We start from the raw sequence: 22,403 nt of genomic DNA on the forward strand, positions 1-22,403 counted from the left end.
CAATTCCCCAGGACCCACATAAGCCAGATGCACAAGGTAGCACATGCATCTGGAGTTCATTTGCAGCAGCTGAAGTCCCTGGTACACCCTCTCTCCGACCTCTTTACATACCCATATATCTGTACGTGTGTGTGTGTGTGTGTGTGTGTGTGTGTGTGTATTTCTCTCTCAAGTAAATAAAATAAATAAATAAATGGAAGAAATGAATCTGAAAGTTTTTCTAAACAGAGATGGTAGCATTTTCAATTGAACTTTTAACTTCAAATACTGATTAATAAATATAATGGAAAAAAAGTTACTTCAAAAACACTATCAACAAAGAAAAATAACATGAGGAAGAATAAATGTATCCTGGTTCAATTAGGTAATATGTATGCCATGTCAGAATAATAAAAAATAAACCCTTGAAATCATTTAATAGGCACCCAAATTCATAGGAATGTGACAAAGCTGAATAAACAGTCTAAGGAATAACTTGGTAAAAAGGAAACTTAAAGCTCAGGATGTTGTGGACAATGGCCTAGTACTAGCCCAGACTTGGAACACAGTGAAAGCATTCCTCAAAGGAAAAAAGAAGAAACAAAGAAACAAAGAAAGGGAGGGGGAGAGAGGAGAGAGAGAGTAGAAGAAAGAGAGAGAGAGAGGAGGAGAGAGAGAGAGAGGAGGAGAGAGAGAGAGGAGAGAGAGAGAGAGGAGGAGAGAGAGAGAGGAGGAGAGAAGAGAGAGGAGAGGAAAAGGGCGAGAAGCAGGAAAAGAAGTTAAACTACTATATGAAGTAACTAGAAGCTGAACTACAAATGCAGGAAATATTTCCATCAGAACCACAGGAGGCTCATGCATGATGGAATCATAACACATGACATAGTGATATGAAAAATCAACCAGGGAGTAGGAACTGGAGCTATGGTTCAGGAAGTAAAGAACTTGGTATACAAGGTGAATACCTAACCTTGGATCCTCCCAAAATATGGAAAAGCCAAACACTACAACTGGTACATATAATCCTCAGCCTTCCCTTAACAAGACAGGAGTTAACCACAGGAGAAATGAGGAATTTCATAGGCCAACTAGCCCAGGAGAACAAGAGAACCTGTCAAGAAAGTTGGAAGACGAAGACCAGGGATGTCCTCTGACCTTCACACACTCAGTGTGGTACCTGCGTGCCTGCACTCATACACATGAACACCCAAATGCACATACCTCATACAAAAGTTTAAGAAAAAAGAAAACATTGAGTAAAGGGTGCTTTATTTAACAAGTGGTACCAACATAATCAATTATTCTCATTAACAAAAATGAAATAGATCTATACCTACTAGTATACACTCCTATCATTCAAATGTGAACTAGTTTTTAACTATGATGAATAAAATTTAAGACTAATTAAGTGATTAAGAAGAAAACACACAGAAAAAGATATTTCCAATAAAGGATATATTAATAAGTCATTTTTAAGCAAGACATAAAAAAATGAAGACTGATCAATTTGACCAGTAAAACTATGAACTTATATCCAGACATAGACGGAAAAACAATAAAATCTACTAACTGGATGAACATTTTTAAGAATCAACATAGAAAATATATGAAAAACATTACAAGTGGTTGTAGTTACCTTGCAGTTGGGGGGGGGGGAAACGCCTGAACAAAAGAAGCTGACAGAAGAAAAGTTTTTTGTTGTTGTTTTGTTGTTTTGTTTTGTTTCATTTTGCTTTTACTTTGGCTTAAACTCTGGAGGGTAAGCCTCATGATGGGAGAAGATGACATGGCACAAGCAAAGGCTGAACATCACTTCTGCCACAACATGTGGAAAAAGAAGCAGGAGAGTGAACCTACTAATACTGGCAAAATGGGGGTTAAAAAACTTCAAGGTCTATTCCCAGTGACACACACAACTCCACCAGCAAGGCTCAACTTCCCAAATTGCCGCTGGCTAGGGAGCATGTATTCAGTACATGTAAATTTAGGGGGACAGGATTCAATCCACCACAAAAGTCAATGAAAAGAGGAAAACAACAACAGTATACAAAGTGATATTTCGAGTGGCTTGAATGGCTAATAGACAAGTGCAATGATGCTCACACTGACCATAATCAAAAAATCATTAATTAAAACAATAATGAGAGGCTAATATCTGCTTACCGGATCAGTAAAAATTAAAAGTTTCAAAATATTAAATAACCAAAAAAAGACAAAAATACTACCGCTGATGGTTCAAGTGGATTAAACCAATTTGGCATGGAAGTTATGTTAAACAATGGCCTAACAATTTGATTCCTGGATAATATCCTAGAGAAATTCTCATGCATTTACTAGAAAGCACTTGGAACTATTCACTGAGGAATTACATGCAACAGTGAAAAACTATGTATAATCAAAATTAAATACACCACAGAATGGGCAGAATGCCCATGGAATAATTAAACAATGGGATGCTATACAATAGTACAACATGCATACATTACAAATACATTTTAAACACTGAAGCTAATTTTATTATTTTTTAATACTTTATTTATTCATTTATTTGAGAAAGAGAGAGAAAAGGAAGGAGAATATGGGCTTGTCAGGATGTCCAGTCACTACAAAGGCACTCCAGAAGCTTGTGCCACCATGTGCATCTGGCTTACATGGGCTCTGGGGAACTGAACCTGGGTCCTTTGGCTTCTCAGGCAAGCGCCTTAACCACTAAGCAATCTCTCCAACCCCCAAGCTAATTTTAAAGGGGTACCAAAGATTATCATTTATATCAAGCTTAAACTCTGGAGAGATGGCTTAGCAGTCAAGGTGCTTACCTGTGAAGTCTAAGGACCAAGGTTCAATTCCCCAGAACCCACGAAAGCCAGAGGCACATAGTGGCACATGTGTCTGGAGTTCATTTCCAGTGGCTAGAGGCCTTGGTACACCCATTCTCTCACACACGCGTAAATAAATACATAAATAAATATGCAGAAACACACACACACACACATGAAAATATTAAAACAGAATTGGGGAGACTGCTTTGCAGTTTAGAGGGCTTGCTGTTTAGCATAAGGGCCTCTTGCCTGGAGATTTACAAATTCAACTCCCTAGAACACATGTAAAATACCAAAAGTGCCTATGTACATTTGCAACCCCAGTTAATGTGTGGTAGAGACCAAAGAATTCCTGGGACTCAATGAGACAGCAGCTCCGGATTGAAGGAAAAAAAAAAAAAAACTGGTCTCAAGAAAAGTGCAGATGAGTTCCTAACCTGGACCTGCTCAAGTTGCTGACATACCTGATAGGCAACTTAAGGCCAAGACATAGAGATGGGGGGGTTGGAGGGAGGGGAAGGGGAACAGGGTGGAGGGGAAACAAACACAAACTAAATCCAAAAACAGCTGGTACCACAGAAATATTTATCCTTGGAGATTGCCTAAAAGATAAAATCCTCAACAGGAATGGGGGGGGGGGGGCACCTGAACAGAAAAGCCCTGCAGAAGGTGAAAAGAAGCAGAAGCTTCAAAGAAAAAAAAAATTGTCTCTGGTATGTAACTCCCAGTCGCAGAGATTGGTTGCTACCCACACTGAGCTGTTGATTGGAGAGACCTAGAGGTCCTCAAATCAAGACAGCTTTCTGTCAAAGCACTTGATTACCCACCTGAGGCAGAAGGTAAGACCCTACTGCTAAACACCATATGCTGCTGACACTGAGCATGGAGAGACATGACTGGAATTCAGAAGAGAGCCTGTTGCAGTCAGGTTCGCATTGCTGGTAGAAATCACCCAACCAAGAGCAGCTTGTGGGAAACAGAGATTTATTTTGGCTTACAGGCTCAAGGGGAAGCTCCACGATGGCAGCAGAAAACGATGGCATGAGCAGAGGGTGGACATCAGCCCCTGGCCAACATAAGGTGGACCACAGCAACAAGAGGGTGTGCCAAACACTGGCACAAGGAAACTGGCTATAAAGCCCATAAGCCCGCCCCCAACAATACACTCCCTCCAGGAGGCATTAATTCCCAAATATCCATCAGCTGGGAACCTAGCATTCAGAACACCTAAGTTTATGGGGGACACCTGAATCAAACCACCACAGAGCCAGTCCCCAGACAGCCTGTCTAATGCTGGAAAGTGTTACATGAGCTAATGTGAAAAAGTGGCCAACAACAGTCTGAGCAACCAGAGTTCTAAGCTACTCAGAAGCAAACACACAGCATATACACACCACCGTAATAGTGGCGCACAGCCTTGGGTAAACAACAGTTTTCTGATTGGCTAAGACATCCACTCAGTGGAAAAGAACATGTGGAATTGGGGACTGGACCAGGATCCTATGAAGACAAAGAGTATGTTCTCCAGTGTCAAGCTATCACTAGTATTTGGCTAAAAGGTTACATACATCAAATTATCCCTAAATTAATATTGCTTATCCCATTTAAACTATGTTGACTTCCCTGTCTACTGGAGAATCTGTTTTCTTTTTCAGAAGGTACCAAGACCCGAAGAGATAAACTACCCCTCACACTTTAGCCAAGCCACAGCTGGAAACACAGAGGAATGTGGTAGATGAGCAAGTGGTGCTTCTGTGCTCAACCTGATAATTAGCACCAGGGTGTAGGAGACAGACCCTGAGGATACTCAACACCTACCAAAGCAGATATCCAGAGGTTCCTGATAGCTCATCACTGAAGTAAATTTTAAACTCACCCCACCACGGCTCAGGGACTTTTGTGGAAGAGGGAGGTGGAAGGATTATAAGAGCCACAGTTTGAGACATTATGCCCAGAGGCATTCCCTCCCCCTGAAATAACTGACTACTGCTCTCCCAACCCCACTGAGGAGTGTCCCCAATGGAATAGGGGTAAGGATGAGGGAAAAAGGGGATACCAACACATGATGTATCCATAGGAAATGTGTTAATAATAATAATGAAAGTAAAACAAAAAAGAAATATGCAGTGGGTGATAACAGAAGGAAGCCTGATGCCCTACTCTGGCCTCGACATGCACATATGTGAGCAATGCACATATGTTCACACACACACACACACACACACACAATATGTATTAAAAAAGAAACAGTAGTATAAATTTTCAAATTCTATGGTGACTTTCAGTACAGAAAAAAATGGTGTATATGGGACAGATAAACTAATGAAACAAGTTTGATAAAGTATTTATATTTCTGAGACTGAATGATGCATATACAGACCTCATTTCTGTATTGAAGGACTAAAAAGTGCATAAAATACTGAAAAATTAATGATATCTGCAAAAATGACTGTCTAAGGCAGGTGTAGTGGTTCACACTTTTAATCCCAGCACTTGAGAGGCAAAGGTAGGAGGACTGTCATGAATTCAAGGCCACCCTAAGACTACATAGTGAGTTCTAGGTCAGCCTGGGCTTGAGTGAGACCCTACCTTGAAACCCCTCCTCCCAAAAAGTTTGAGTATCTCAACCACCTTCTTTGCTGTCAGTTAGAAGAGTGATACTATCAGACAAAGGGCATGAGGTCTCAACGTATTTACAGTTCCAATAAAAATTTGCAACTACTTTCTGGGTGGGCAGTTTCAAACAATACTTCCCGCAGCTGCAGCTGCATATGAGAATACTCAACTATCCATGTCCTCATCAACACTGGGAATCATCATTTTAATAATAAGCCAGGCCACCTTGCTCAACCAGAGTTCACTGAAAGGATTAAGCACTCGTGGCCTAAGGATCTGTTGTTTGCAATAAATTAACTACTTTTCAATGCTTCTAGAATATTACTTTTTATGTACAGTCCTTGGGAGAATGTAGAAAATAGGCATCCACATCATTTTCTATGTTTGGCAGATCAGATGTGGAACCAGCATGAGAGAAGTTGCCTCTCATTATTTTTCTGGCTGAAACCGATAGCTTTTGATACACAGTGTTTTTATTTCCTTTCAAAACAGGCTATAATCGGAACTTTGATTATTCTCTTTAACCCTATTGTTATTTGGGATAAATTGAGTGGTATTATATTTCCTTTCAAATTTCTTTCATTAAGTTCTAGTTTTATTGAAATGAAGTTAATAATGTGGCTTACTTTAAGGCTTAATACAGTTACACTCAAACCATTTATTTAGGTACCAGTCTATTTACTTTTAGCAGCTGAAACCATTCAATTATCTTAAAATAAATTTCATGGAGAATGCCAACACAAAAACCACATAAAATATATAAAAGTAGAGAGTTTGTGCTTGAAGTCCCTTACATGGCTGGGTCTCCATCTCACCTTACTACTTCCCCTCTGTGCCCAAGAGACAGAATTCAGTTCTCAGAAGCTGAAAAATGGAGTTACTATAGCTTAGGGAGGAGGGAGGGAGAAAGGGGGAAGGCTTATCAATGAGTATTCTATAGGAGTAACTAAAATAGGAGTAAGTGTTTTGGGGGAGCTACTAACTGCCCTATAGGTCACAAGATGACTACAGCAAAGTGATTATAGCAACAATAATGTATATTTCAGGGCTAGAGAGATTGCCAAGTGGTTAAGACACTTGCCTGCAAAGCCTAATGATCTGGGTCTGAATCCCCAGTACCCACATAAGCAGGATGCACAACATGGACATTGCACCTGGAGTTTGCAGTAGCTAGAGGCCCTGGCACATCCATTCATTCTTTTCTTTCTCTCTCTCTCTCTCTCTCTCTCTCTCTCTCTCTCTCTCTCTCTCTCTCTCTCTCTTTTTCTTTCCAAGAAAATAAATAAATATCTTTTTAAAAGGTGGACATTTCAAAAAGCTAGAAGGAAGGATTTTAAATATTTTTACTCTAGAGTTGGAGAGATGGCTTAATGGTTAAGGTGTTTGCCTACAAAGCCAAAGGACCCAGATTTGATTCCCCAGGACCCACAATCGCCAGATGCACAAGGGGGCACACACGTCTGGAGTTCATGTGCAGTGGATGGAGGCCCTGGCATGCCCATTCCCCCACTCTTTCTCTGTCAAATAATAAAAATAAAATATTTTAAAAAGAGTATTTTTCTAAATAGTAGACATTGCAAAAAACTAGAAGGAAGGATTTTAAATATTTTTACTCTAAAAATTATAAATATTTCAGGAGAAAGATACTGTTAACTTTATTGAAACATTGCAAAATATATACATGCATCAAAATATTTGATGTGACCCCCACTGAAATGCACAATTCTTAGGCTTTAATGTATTATTTTAACATTACAGTTAAATACACAGATATAAACTAATGCAGTATATGAACTTTAGAGATATTTGACAGACCCTTGGAAATATATAATTTTATTTTTAGTTGTCATTTTCTCTTTATTTACCTGAACTATGGGAGGTTTATATATACAAAATTGTATTATAACAATGAAATCTAAAAATTTCAAATAATTCTTACCATCAATACTTGACCAAAACATGACATTATTTGAGACCTAAGAATAATGAGATTTATCTTCGTTATGACTTATATTACAGTATTGAGATTGATGTCTCTTTACTTACTATTACTAAGTAAATGTCTATGTCCTTCCAAAAAAAAGATATACTGAAATTGCTTGATGCTATTAGGAAGTGAGCCTTTTCACTTCTGTTGAACTTTCCTTTAGATTAAAATCATATTCTGTCAGACACATTGTAAAGGAAAAGACAAAATAGGTAGATGTAAAACTTTGATACTAAGATGTTAGCTTGATCAATACATAGAATAAAAAGTCAAGCTTGATAGCTAAATATGTCTTTGAAGAAAAAAAGACTCTAAGCTTAAGGACCTGCCAAGGCAGAACAACCTGGCCATATAAGACCATGGAGTGAGATACAATTTGAAGCAAAATAAATATTGATCTTCTCATCTAAAGACCAAATTAGCAGTAGTTCTATAGATGGTTACCAAAATAAACCCACAAAAGTAATGATTATGATGTGAAAACTTACCTTGACCCAGGTGTGATAAAGCTCAAGAGTTTGTTGTTGTTGTTGTTTTTGGTTTTTCCAGGTAGGGTCTCACTCTGGCCCAGGCTGACCTGTAATTTACTATGTAGTCTTAGGGTGGCCTCCAACTCATGGAAATTCTCCTACCTCTGCCTCCCAAAAACTCAAGCACTGTAAAAGGCTGAAGCAAGAGGACTGACGAGAGTCTAAGGCGAGTGGGGGCACGGTGAGGTTCAGGCCAGCAAACATAAACCCATCTCAGAAAAAAATTAAAAACCAGGACTTAAGAGATGGCTTAGTGTTTAAGTATGTTGCCATTAAAGCAGGAGGACCTGAGAGGGCCTGAGACTTCCCAAATCTCATTCCCCAGAGCTCATGTACACAGTTTGGAATGGCCGCACATCTGTATCCCCAGGCCTATGGAGGAGAAGAGACAAGAGAACTGTTGTAGCTCATGTAAAATGGCAAACCTCTGAATGAGGAAGAGACTCTGTTCCAAGGAAAAACAAGTACATGAGTGATGGAGAACCTGACGTTCCTCTGGCTCCACAGACACATGCATGGAGGCCGCATAGGTACACATATGGCCACAAAAGTGAGGTCACACATGCCCACTAGGTGGCACAAGTGTCTGGAGTTCGATTTCAGTGGCTGAGGCCCTGGCACACCAATTCTCTCTCCCTGTCCTGTCTCTCTCTCTCTAAAATAAAAATTAAAATATGATGAACTGATGCATTTGTTGACATAATATCAGTAACAAGTCCCCCTGGCCATCCTACCACTGACAGCCTGATTTCTGGAAGTCTGTCTTCACTTGGTCATATCTGTTAAGTGCTACAATGTTCTCAGCAAGGGTCATAAGTGACCTCTAAATTTCTAATCCCAACTGCTCTTTCCAGTCTTCACTTTGCACCAGTTTTCAACAAAACTCCTGGACATTCCTCCTTGTGCTTCAACGATAACCACTCATACAGTTCTTATGAACCACAATAGTGAAGGCTGGAGTGAAAAACAGGAATCTACTTGAAAGCAATTTCTGAATTGAAATTGATAAGACGCAGCATTTGGCTAGTAGAAGTGGTTAAGAAAAAAAAAAAAAAAGAACAGGTAATTTATTGCTCTGGTAGTTCCTTGAACATGATTGAAAATGTGAAGTAGGAGAGAAGAGAAGCTGATAAAACTGGAAGAACTCAACAGCATGCACTACAGGAAGGTTGGTCAGTACTGAGCTGAGGAAACTGATGGAGAATGCAGGTGCAAAAGGGTATCATGACACTGTTTTTGTTTCTTATAAAAGAAGAATCTAGTCCTTGTAGAATTAAAAAAATACACTAAAAATTTTAAGTATACTAAAATACTACAGTCTAATCCTTCTTTATAGTATTAATACCTTAGTAGAATTTTTTTTTAACTTTTGAACCATACAGACATCCATGCATACATGCATAGGGACTTACATAATGTAAATTACAGAATATATAAAAGTATACAAACATACACTTATAATGTTACAATTTTATAAACTTATACAAGATACAGCACAATCAGCACTGTTATGGTTTGAATCAGATGTCCCCTCCCCACAGAGATGCATGTGTTTTGAATGTTTGGTCCCTAGCTGGTGATAATTTGGGGTGGAGAGCTTGCTGGCACAGGTGTGTTATTGAGGATGGGCTTTGAAGTGTTATAGCCACCCGCGCTTGCCATGGCTCAGCTCACTCTCCCACTGCTGTTGTCCTCTTCCTGTGACAGTGATGATATCCAGCCTTTGCTCTGCCATCCTTTCCCTGTCACCATAAAGCTTTCCCTCAAAACTGTAAGGTAAAATAAATCTTTCCTCCCACCAGATGCTTTTGGTTGATGCTTTATCTCAATGACAAAAAAAGTAACTCCAACAGTCCCATCAATATCAATACATACTCACTTGTTACACAGTTCCACAAACTTCCTGCTTTTAATGTTCAAAAACAACAGATTCCACCACAGATTCTTCAGATAGGTTCAGGAATATTGCTCATTTATAAAGCTCCCTAAGTTGTTGGGTTTTTTTTTGTTTTGTTTTGTTTTGTTTTGGTGTTGTTTTGCTTTGTTTTGTTTTGTTTTTGTTGTTGTTGTTCTAGTTGTTTTTTCCCCAAGGTAGGGTTTGGCTCTAGCCCAGGCTGACCTGGAATAAACTATGTTGTTTCAGGGTGGTCATGATGGTCCTACCCCTCCGTCCCAAGTGCTAGGATTAAAGGAATGTGTCACCATGCCTAGCTAAAGCTCCCTAAATTTTGTTGTGCACACACAGATTCAGTAATATGTGGCTACTATATTTTTGAAGCATCACTAAGAATTGAAGGAGGGATAGACTTGTTTTCAAATACAATTTAGAAAGGAGAGATATTAAACATTCATACACAGACAAAAAGGAGGCAGCAAAGAGGGAGCTGACAGAAAGAAGAAATAAACAGATTTACAGTATTAAGGATGCAAAAGAGAAAGGGACTCAAAGCATTGACTTGTGACATCATTTTATTTATATTTGCAAGTACAGGAAAAGGAAAACTATAAATGCAGAGATTTAAATTTGAGGATAAAAGTTTCCTTTCTGCTGGCTTCCATTTCCTCCCACAAGTTGGAACAAGTCTTAAACTACAGGAGAAAGAGAAAGGGGTGAAATAAGGAAGGGTTCTAAAGACAGGAAATTAAAGCAGACATACAGAGACAGAAAGTGTACTCAGCAGCATGCAAATGACTTCTATACATCTGCACCCTAGAAGCAGCAGTTCACATGGTCATTTGACCTTCTTCAAGGTGACCAGAAGCTGCATAACAGCATGGGAATTAGAGTTTGTTGTACTTGCACTAAAGATGCCAAGGCAAGTATGATAAAAAGCTAAAGTTCAGGGGCAATAAAACACCTGAGAATGGGCTTAAAATGCTGGAGTAGGATCAAAGAGATATTTATGTGTTTTATGAAATAATGTTTGATCTCCTGGAATGGGGAGATGGCTTAGTTGGTAAAGCACGTGATTGCAAGCCTAAGGAATTGAGTTCAGTCCCCAGAACTCATGTTTAAAAAAAAAAAAAAATGTATGTATGCTGGTACACACAGGTAATCCTTGTGCTGGGGAGGCAGAGATAATTAGGAAGTTCTAGATCAATGAGAGACTCTATCACAAAAATGGTACACAGTGACTCAGGAATGACACCTGAGGTTGTTTTCTGTCCTCCAAATACACATACTCATGTACCAGTACATGCATACCCATACCAACATTTCAAGAAATTTCCCTCAGCTACTAACCAGAGCCTCATTCTCATCAAAAATGATCCCAATTGCTATTCCACCTCCCTTTATTGAGACCTCTGAAAAGCATAGCCATTGTAGCAGATTCATAGATTGATGAACAAGAAATGTATGCATACTACTGTTGTACAAAAAATTGGGAATATTGTATTATATAGAAAACTATTGTAAAATAAATAATGTACTATAAAATAAACAATAAACATATTATAAAATAAACAATAAAGAATAATGTGCACACCAAGTAACAGGGATCACTTTATGTCAGAACTCCCTAAAACCTAAACCATCTACATTAAGTTGGTTTCCTCATGTTACAGTAAGTGTCTAATTTCACAGATTATGGTTTACTCATCTTGATGCCCTAAAACCTATGACAAAAGCACCGCAACCAGTTCTCAATAAATAATGACATAATCAACTTTACAATTTTATGTCAAATCAGGATCATAGTAAGGTAATTAGACCATTGGAAATTTAACTTTAAAAAGTAACAGAACAAGAAAAACCATTGTTTAGTATTACAGGTTATCAAAAGTAGTTTTATTTTAGTAAGAACCCCCTAATACATTAAGGTTATCAAAAGCACCTCTACATTTAACAAACAGAATTACTGTTTAAAGGACACAAAAATATAAATGGGCCTGGTGTGGTGGTGCATGCCTTTAATCCCAGCACTTGGGAGGCAGAGGTAGGAGGATCGTCGTGAATTTGAGGCCACTCTGAGACTAAATAGTGAATTCCTGGTCAGCCTGAGCTAGAGTAAGACCCGACCTCGAAAAACAACAGTAACAACAACAAAAAAAAGGTAGATGGTTACTTTCTGTTAAATTTTCCAATCATTGTGGATGTCTAAAAAGTCAATGACAGAAATGCATTCATTTGCATTTTAACATAGATCTCAATATTATCCTTCATGGCTAAAATTTAAAAAGTCTATATAAAATTTACATAATATATATAAATTAGACAACACTTTATGTATGCAATTAAATTATATTCACTCAATATATATTAAATTATTCCCCTCAACAAAGTGATATTCTAAAATGTTCCACTGGCTGTTTAAAGATTCCAAAATGCTGATTGACCTATATCTAAGCACTAATACCATCCGAAATGAACATCTGTACGTGATTTCCACATGAAGAACATATAGGATATAATTCATTAGACTGTGTTCCTTCTTTTCTGAAACCCAAAAGCCAAGAAAATTGAATAACTTTAAATGAACCAATGTGTATATTAGATCTATGGGGTGTGAGAAAACTTCAATTGCTACTCCATGTCATGCTGATATAGGCATAAACTCTCAGGTTAAACTTCTCTCTTTGTAGTACAAGTTTCAATTTGGATTTGAAAAAGCTTGAGGCCATCAATTTTCACATCTTTTCCCACTCCCATTTCAGAAATCAGAGACCTAATTTCAGAAAATACTGGCAAGTTATATGGAGGCTTAACATGTTCAAGAATAAATCCAACTGCCATTAAGTACAACTCCACTAAAAAAATTAACCATTTATTATTATCATGTTTTGGAGCTTTTAATTTAAGGGACATTTATTTAAAGTAAACTTAAGAGTCTTGTTTTCTGAACTACTGATAAAATTCATGAAGCTATTAAATTTGAAGCAAAATCATTAACATGTCTTTCCTGCCAGGCTTCACCCTCTGATCTCCATTCATTAGTCCTGTGATGGTTTCTACAGATTGTCAACTTGATAGGACCTAGAATAACCTGTGAGGAATGATCTTTATTCTGTGAACAGAAGGGGAAGACCCACCTTTAACTGAGGACATGGTTCTGTACTATATACAAGAGAGAGCTGGTTGAGCAGCTGTGTCCATCCTTCTCTATTCCCTCACTTTGGGTTCAATATGACATGCTCTGCTTCAAGCTCCTGCCACCATGCCTTCCATGCCATAAGAAGCTTTAACTCAAAACTGTAATGCAAAATGTACCCTTCCTTTGCTAAACTAATTTTTGTCAGGTGTCTCTCCCTAGCAACAAGAAGGTAACTAATACGGGTCCCCAGCAATGGAGTGTTTTGCTGTATTATACACTCTGAATAGACTAAGTTTCCTAAAGCTTTTCTCGATATTGACTGTGTTATCTTATAAACATGTTGAGTAGCCATTATCCAGAAAAAAAAAAATGGATGGTTTCTATTTTATTTCAGATATATTGTCTTCAGATTTGGAATAAATATATATGTGTTTGTATGTATGTATGCATATATGCATATATAGATAGATACACATATACTATATTTATGTATGTATGTGTATATATATATATATATATATATATATATATATATACACATATATATACACACACACATATATATGGATCTATTTCGAGATATTTTGGAAAGAGACTCAAGTCTAAATATGAAATTCATTTATCTTTCATATATATTTTATACACATAGTATGGAGGTAATTTTTCATAATACTTTGATACTTTTATGGATGAACAAAGTTTCAGGATGTGAAATTTTCTACTTGTAGCACAATGTGTGAGACAAAATATAGTACATATGAGGCTAATCCAACTGCTTATAACAATGAATCACAATTTTCTGTATACTTAATGCAAGTATGTTTTCCTACTAAGCCTTTGAAAGTGAATGAACTGTGATCTTCATTGAGAAAAGATTAACAACTCTATAATGTTGCAATTACCTTCCATGTAACGATGGCATGTTTACAGGAGATTTTAGTTTGTGACTTCTTGTCCCGTGGAGATGAGGTAAAGGGAGAACAAATATAGACTGTTTTCTCCAGTAGCTGATTCTTTCAAAGTGAAATGGAAATTATGGTGAACAGACTTCATTTTTAACAGCCTTCATTTTGATTCAACAAAAACAATTAATCTGAGATATTTTGATGGCCTTAATCATTACCTCACCATAAAAAAATAAAATTCCAGTGTCCAAGATTGAAATAAAAGGAAGCAAAGTAGTAACACAGTAAAAGAAAAATAAAAACTCTTAATAATATTCAAAGGAAAAGAAGTCACTCATGAGTTAAGCGGCAGGTATCAGAGAACTGGTCACAGACTGTAGCTGCAACATTTGGTATCAATGTCATCACCTCTCTCCACTCCTCTCCTTTTTCTCAGGTAGGAAAATTGGCCTTAGCATCTATTTAGAACAAAATTTTCTATATCCTGAAATTAGAGGATGCAGACCCAGGGTTGTAGACAGGTATAAGGAAGAACATTAACTGGCCAGATATTCTTCTGTATCTACCCTATCTCTTGTTAATGACTTAGGCCATAGTAGAGTAAATTATAATAGAGCAGTGTACAGACTATGCCTGGAGTACACTCATTTCCTCTAAATGACCTAAAATCAACTTGGTACAGGACAATGTGCAATGTGGCCCATGTACACAAACACACAGTCTCGGCTCTGCTGCTTTCCTTCATGTGCTCTAACCTTAGAAGAACAACATCCATTGAAGAACACTAGCACAAAAAAAAGAAAAAAAAAAAAAACTCATTTGTTAAACAAGAGTGAAAAATTAGAAAAGATAAATGGCTGTGTTAACATGGAGTAAGGAAAGGTCAGGAGGTAGGTTGTCCTTTTGTTCTACTTTTCTATTTTTATTTATTTATTTGTGTATAATGATGTATGGGTATGCCATGGTCTCCTGGTAGTGTGAAAAATGCCAGTCTGTCTTTACATGGCAGCTGGGGAATCGAACCAGGGCCAGCAGGTTTTACAAGCAAGCACCATTCACCACTTAGCCCTCTCCCCAGTCCTCTTTAGTTCTATTTTTTGTCTGGGTTAGTAAGTCTCGGTACTTTCTCCACCAAAGGAAAGGTAAACTGTATATTCATCCAATAAGTAATGGAATTCTTTAAGAAATTTTGTTTACATATTCACTATAAAATTTCAAGTAAAATATTCCTTCTCTAGGACTAAACACTGTAAACAATCCATATTAAAGGCATGTCTTGAATACCAGTTAATTACAAACTAACTACAAATTTAACTTAAGATTTTAAGCCTATTTCTAACATAAAGAAAGATTAAAGCATTCTACTTTAAATTAAATATACATATACATATATATATGTACATATATATAAATGTGTATATATATATATATATATATATATATATATATATATATATATAGCAACTTAATTCAGTATCATAAAAATATGTAACAATTCTTTATGATAAGAATATTACTAAAACTCATCTACATTTAAGGACAATCTTCTATTTCTTTTGGCTTTCAGAAGCCATTATCTCCCTCATGAGAATGAATACTTTGCTATGAGTGATGATGAATAAGATATATAAGACAAATGATGTACTTTTTCATTTAAAGACTAAAAAGGAAATTCACTTGTCTCTTTTCGGCCTGATTTCATTAAAATCTAAATACAGCTATTCTAAAAGATTTTTTTTTTCTACCTCAGTTCAGTTTGACAAAAGAAGCCTCATGTATCATGTAACTCAGTTGTAGATTCTCTAGAAATAGATCACAAAAGTTTTAGCTAAAACTTTTTATTTAAAAATAAATACAAAGCCTATCAACAAAATAGGCAATCAAAACTTGAAACAGTAATTGAAAGGTATATTGTTTACAATTATAATATCCTATGCATTTGCTCTAACATTTGTGCATAATCTGTAAAAGGTCATCATAGAAGTATTTACTAAACTATATTAATAACCTTTTATTTTAGAATTATCTTTTAGCTAACAAGTTACATAACAATGACCATGGATACTTAGAATACATCATATTTTCAACATAACTTTATTACTAGGTATGATTAAGCAAGGCCTACTTGTTAAAAAGACACCGCCCATTTCCCCTGATAGTTAAGAAATTTAATTTCTCTCAGCATTGCCGAATTTGGACTGATGGACTTCAGTGCTAGCACATGGACACTACACTGTTACCTGAGGGGAAGAAAAAAGGGGCAACCAAATATAAACTGTTGAATATAAGCTTGAGATACTTCATGTGTTCTTCTCACTTTAAAAACTCTAGCAGAGTTCAGAATTATCCATACATCTACACAAATCTATGCATCCACATACAACTGTATCTTTAGTGAGATGTTAATAATTAAAGTATTTAGGTAATAGGACAACTTTATCAGGATTAAGTATCATATTACAAGATTATCTTTATAACTGCAGGGAAATATAAAGAAGAATAAACATGATATTACTTGTCTAGAGTTTACATTGTTTGATATTGTAGAAGCCTCTGATAAATACAAGGCAATTGTTTAGGAATCAGAAAACTTTTTGGAAGCATGAAACTCTTTGATTTCCTAATATCAGACATCAGAGTTTCTAAGGCTTAAGAGCAAAGAAATATCAAGAGGGGAGGGCAGAGGAATGAGAAAAGAAGAGAAGGAGGCAGAGGATGGAAAAGAGGAGAAAATAGAGGGAATCAACATACCAAAAATGATTTTTGTCCTCTGAACACAGGTACAGATAATATAGAGAGGTAATATTTAAAGAAGGTAAGGACTAAACAATGATAAAAATCACACAACATAGTTAACATACACTGCAAAGTGATTATTTTTAGGTTCTGCAATGAAAAGTCAACTTTCAAGATGTCAAAAATAAAGAAAATTACAAACAATTAGGAGTATATTGTAGGCATTTAAATTTTGAATCCAAACTTATTTATGTCTCTCTCCATGGTTTTTAGGCTAGTGAGTTCTTACATATTTGCATCAATAGTAAAGATCACTTATTCTTGCTGAGAAAATATGGTATTACTTTCAGATTCCTAATATCTTAATAACACATTTGAGGTACTTCTGCCACTGATTTAAAACTGACTTAAGGGATGAATTTCTTTTTTTTTTTTTTTTTCAGAAATTCATCATGAGAGGTGGAAGCCAAAATCAAAATGAATACTTCCATACTTTCTTGTGAGAAACTATGAAACTCTAATAAAATGGAAGCTTCTATTACTCCTGACCAACACACATAATCTATTCGCATTTTAAAATAAATCCAATTTTTGTAAGAAAGCAGTTGGACAAGGTTTGAAAGTACAAAGAATTAAAGCTGGTTTAAAAGAAAAAGGCAGTATGGGAGGAGGCATCTGAGATAGGAAGATAAGAGTAGTAGACTCAAAGCCCAACATTCCACAGCCAAAGAGTGAACCCCATGATCTGCAGGAATACATGCTAGACAATGCTATCCACTGTCCACAACTTTACCACATTTTTAGAAATATCATTATGTGCAACATGATGTTCAGAAGTCTTGTTGGTGGCATAAGAAAGGACATACCAACAAATCAAAATAGATTTTCCAAACATCTGTGATGAATGACACCTTCAATGTGAAATTGAAATGAATAGCTGCACTGTAATCTGGATCTTAAAGACGTTGATCTAAGCTATGAGCTGCCACTCTCATGGATACAGACGACTATTAGGAAATAAAATGACTCTCAAGAAAATTTCTAATTTAATAAGTGAATAATGTCAAGAATGCATCTTTGTGTAAATAAGTGACAAATTATTTAATCTAGTCATTTTTACAGACAAAACTGTTGGGATTTCAAAAGAAAATTTCTTAAAAATCCATTTTATAATGTTTTATAGACTTTAACTACAAGGAAAATATCAAAACTCAAATGTAACATAAAGCTCCACCTTATCCATACAGCATAAACTTTTAACAGGATATTTATTTAAAAAGCAATGTGAAGCTAGAAAATTTCTACTTATATCAGACAGTTCAAAATCTACCTTCTAGCATTAAGGTCTCCAACAGCAATCTTCTAAAGTCCTAGGAAGGAGAGATGTTTTCCTAGAAAAATAATCCCATTAAGCATTCCAACAAAGTGCTCTGATCTAGTACTAATAGAGTCAGAATTTATATACACTGAAAAAATTAGTTAAAAGAACATGTGAAAATATATACACATGGATATGTATATGTACAAAATATTAAAATGATTAACATTTATTTTAAATTTTAAACATAATTATAAACATATCATCCCAACTTCTGCCTTCAGACCAAAGCCAGATCCTATACACTGGCTCTTTAAGGATTTTCAGTCCTCCTGCCCATAAAAACTAGTAAATACAATACAATCTTCTAGTTTCCAATTTTCTCTCAATTAAAATGGAATGAGGGCTATAGGATATGTGAAGAATATGCAGCATGTGAAAATCAGTTAACTGTAGATATTTTTCTCCACTCACTTATATATATTTTTTATTTATTCATTTAAGAGAGAGAAAGAATGTAATTATGGACATTCCAGGGCCTCCTGTCACTGAAAACAAAGTCCAGATGCATAAACTACTTCGGCATCTTGTTTTATGTGAGTATTGGGGAATCAAACCCAAGTTGTAAGGCTTAGCAAGTAGGTGCCTTTATTGACTGAGCCATCTCTCTAGCCCAATTTACATATTCTTAACTTTAAATATTTCTTTCAAGTTGACCTCATGAAGCTTTTCCTTTTCCTAATATTCAATCTATTTCTTGGCTGCCACACTCATAGTCAAGCACCTTATATAATATTATGTTAGGGAATCATAATGAGAATGACCATTCAGAGGACGTAGCAGGCATGGAGTAGACAAGAGCACGCTCTTGTGCTCAGTATACTCTAAGAATCACTCAGCATTATTTGCAGTGGAGTTTATCAAGCAGAAATTCACTGAAACTGGTTAAATAGATAGCAGTGCTGAAAAAATTAACATTAGGTTGAAAGCTAGAGGAAGTGCTAAAAACTTTCCACAGAGTGCTTCTTTGATGATTGCTGACTTTAGGGTCCCACACATTACAGAGGTTACTCCTCAGCAGGTGCACTGTTTTGGTAAACAGCACTAAAGTATTCCACCTCTATCTAGCAATTTGCCAGCCCTTTGTCAAAGGAACATTATCAAAGGTGCTCAGACTAACCCCAGAAACTTGCTTCATAGAAACATCAAAGTCCCAATAAGCAAAGTGAAAGGAAACCACATAACAATAATGCACAGAAGTTCACAGAGGACTCATGCAGAGTTGAAAATGCCTACCTGACAAAGGACTCCTCTGAAGCTATTTGAATCTAGAAGTCAGTAGAAACTCTAAGAACTTTCTGAACAATCTTAAGTCTGGAGCAAATCCCTACCTATCCAACTTCCTTTCTATAGAAATGACAATGACAGCTAGACTATCACAAAATGTGGAAGGTGTGTATTCTGTATTACACATATGGCTCACTTTTTCCCAGCTCATATATACACTCATATGTTGTACATATATGTGGCAAACAAGCCACACATGCTAAGACAGTTTAGGAACAGCAGAGCTCCCAAAAATAAACTAAAGAGGAAATGTCCTTGAGCCCTTAAGAGTGGATCTCTTACTTTTTTAACAATTTTTTGTTGTTGTTGTTGTTTATTTTATTTACTTGAGAGCAAGAGAGAGAGAGAGAATGGGAGCATCAGGGCCTCCAGCCAGCCACTGCAAACCAACTCCAGACACATATGCCCCCTTGTGCATCTGGCTTATGTGGGTACTGGGGAATCCAGCCTGGAACCAGGATCCTTAGGCTTCACAGGCAAGCGCTTAACCACTAAGCCATATCTCCAGCCCCTGTTATTGTATATTTTCCCCCTAAAACTTGACCAGAGTTGCCTAAACAAATGATAAGAGAGCTCATGTTTCCATAAAATCTGACACAAGGCTGTGATTAAGATTGGCAGGTGCCTGAACATTTGGCATGGGATCTGTTTTTTCCTGCTGAACATTTGGCATGGGATCTGTTTTTTCCTGATCTCTGCCTTTCCTGGGAATGTAAACGGGTTCATTCTCTTTCCTGGGAAGCTGGTGACTCCTGGACACCTGAGGTGGGGGCTTGACTAACCAACTCAGCCTTTATCCAGAAAATATTCATGAAGGACTTCAATCAGGGTCTGCAGGCAGTTGTTTGCATTCCTGGATATCCCTTCCTGGATTATAGCAGAAGTTCTGCCTTCTTTCCTTCTCTTAAACTGTATAATAAAATCTTTCTAAACTATACCCTCTATAGTCTGTGAAATTCACTCACTGAAATTCATAAGACAAGAACGTAGAGGCCACTGAACACCATGTGAATTTGTGTGACTGTGAACATTTGGCATAATAACTCCTGAGTTATAGGACAACCAAGAGCTGAGCAAAGCTCCTTGGCTCTCAGACACCTCAGTTTCCCATATCAATATAATTTCAGTTGCATAAGAGTACACTCCTAGTGATTTCATAGTTGTCTTTACTTGGGTAAGTACATTCTACAATGCTCCCATAAAAGCAAGCTAACCGGGCTTAGCAGTTAGGCGCTTGCCTGTGAAGCCTAAGGACCCCGGTTCGAGGCTCAGTTCCCCAGGTCCCACGTTAGCCAGACGCACAAGGGGGCGCACGCGTCTGGAGTTCGTTTGCAGAGGCTGGAAGCCCTGGCGCGCCCATTCTCTCTCTCTCCCTCTATCTGTCTTTCTCTCTGTGTCTGTCGCTCTCAAATAAATAAATAATTAAAAAAAAAAAAAGCAAGCTAACCAAACAAAACAATGAGAGGTGTGTGACATTATATGAATATGTTTGCCACATTCTTCTTCCGTGCTTCACTGATATAAGCTGGATGGTACTATTGGAACAAGGAAAGAAGTACACATAACATTTGACACTTCTAAGCTGAAGCTTTTGCTACTGCCCAGGAATCCTCCATTGTTCACTCTCTCTCCAAAAAGATTAGCCATTCCACATAGTGGCTTCTCAGAAATCCTGAATTTTACAAAGAATCTGACACATGGAGCACAGCCATGCTAACTACAGCCAACATGACCAAGAAGAAGCCTGAATTTTTGGGAGCAGTTAAGTACTGGAGGTGCCTGTAATGTGCCATACAAACACAGAAGCAGGCTGACAAAGCCATCACAGATTAGAGGAAGGCAGAGAATGGAAAAGCAGTTGATTTCAGAATTACAATGTTCAATCATAAAGGACTTATAAACCAATCAAGATAATCACTCATTTTCAGATCAGAGCTTCTCAAACTATGATGATGGACCAATTACCCTGTTTTTTATGAAACCTCAAGTGTATCCTGGATGTTATGAGAAATTAGCAAGATTACTTGGAAATCCAAACCAAAAGATTTTTCAAAATCTAAGGCTCAATTTTAGTATTATCACTAGACTCAACAGAAATAAAATTACCCTGTCAAGTCCCTATCAAAGCTGCTAAATGTTTATTCCCCACTGCTAAAAGTGTCAGCATCAACTTAGGTGGATATACAAAACCCATCCACAGACCATGCATTAAGTGCATGATTCAGAAAATGTTTGCTACAAAACATAAAAACAAGCTGGGAGTGTTGACATAAAACTAGAATCCAAGCTCTTAGGAGGCTGAAGCCAGGGGATACAGTGTTCAAGGTCAGCCTGGGCTACACACTAAGAGCCTGTCTTTAATAACATAACTAATAATAATAATACAATAAAATCTTAAGAAAAGAAATGTCAAAGTTCTGTATGACTCTGTAAACTTCTTGAGCATCACATGAAAAGACATAAACATTACCCAGAAAACCCAGTTAAAATTCCTTTGAGTGCCTTACCCACTCTCCAGTGAGTATCAGTGAATTCTTTCCTCAATCATGGTATGTACATTTGGTTTAGTTCAGTCTATCAATGATAGACATTTGGATGACTTGAAAAGTACCTAGCTCCTAGACTTAATAATTGCAACTGAAATGTTTTCAGTTACAGTGAGAAGGAACCCAATTATTTTATATAGACATGTGTACTTTTCTGCCTCCTTTCTTATCATCTGTGGATACTCTCAAGTAGCTAGTCTTCTTCAATTATGGGCAACCTACAATAAACATGATTTAGTACTAAAACTCCAAGCATATGCAAATCACATTTCAGTTTCTAAAGAATGAATCTGTTCTGTGGTACAGATCATTCAGTTAGAAATTCACTCCAACCTTTAAAGTAGGTTCTAGTTAGCACAGAAATACATTGGGGGTGATCAGATTCCAGGTCTGATGATTGTCATTATGTATATTAACTACCCTATGCATTGCTGCAGCAGCTGCTAGCTCCTTATTACACTAGCCCTTAAAAATAAGTGAAATGGGGCTACAGAAATGGCTTAGCAGTTAAGGTGTTTGCCTGTGAAGCCCAAGGACCTAGATTGAATTCCCCAGGTCCCACATAGGCCAAATGCACATGGTGGTGC

The 22,403-nt window shown here is 36.9% G+C and overlaps 1 protein-coding gene across 1 annotated transcript in view; it reads right to left on the bottom strand.

Annotated features, from left to right (window-relative positions):
- Positions 1–22,403, bottom strand: part of Gbe1 (1,4-alpha-glucan branching enzyme 1) — a 282,900-nt gene that overhangs the window by 191,676 nt on the left and 68,821 nt on the right. The window lies entirely within an intron of this gene.

This window comes from Jaculus jaculus, chromosome 4 (assembly GCF_020740685.1).
Source record: "Jaculus jaculus isolate mJacJac1 chromosome 4, mJacJac1.mat.Y.cur, whole genome shotgun sequence".
In the NCBI taxonomy this organism is placed as follows: domain Eukaryota; kingdom Metazoa; phylum Chordata; class Mammalia; order Rodentia; family Dipodidae; genus Jaculus; species Jaculus jaculus.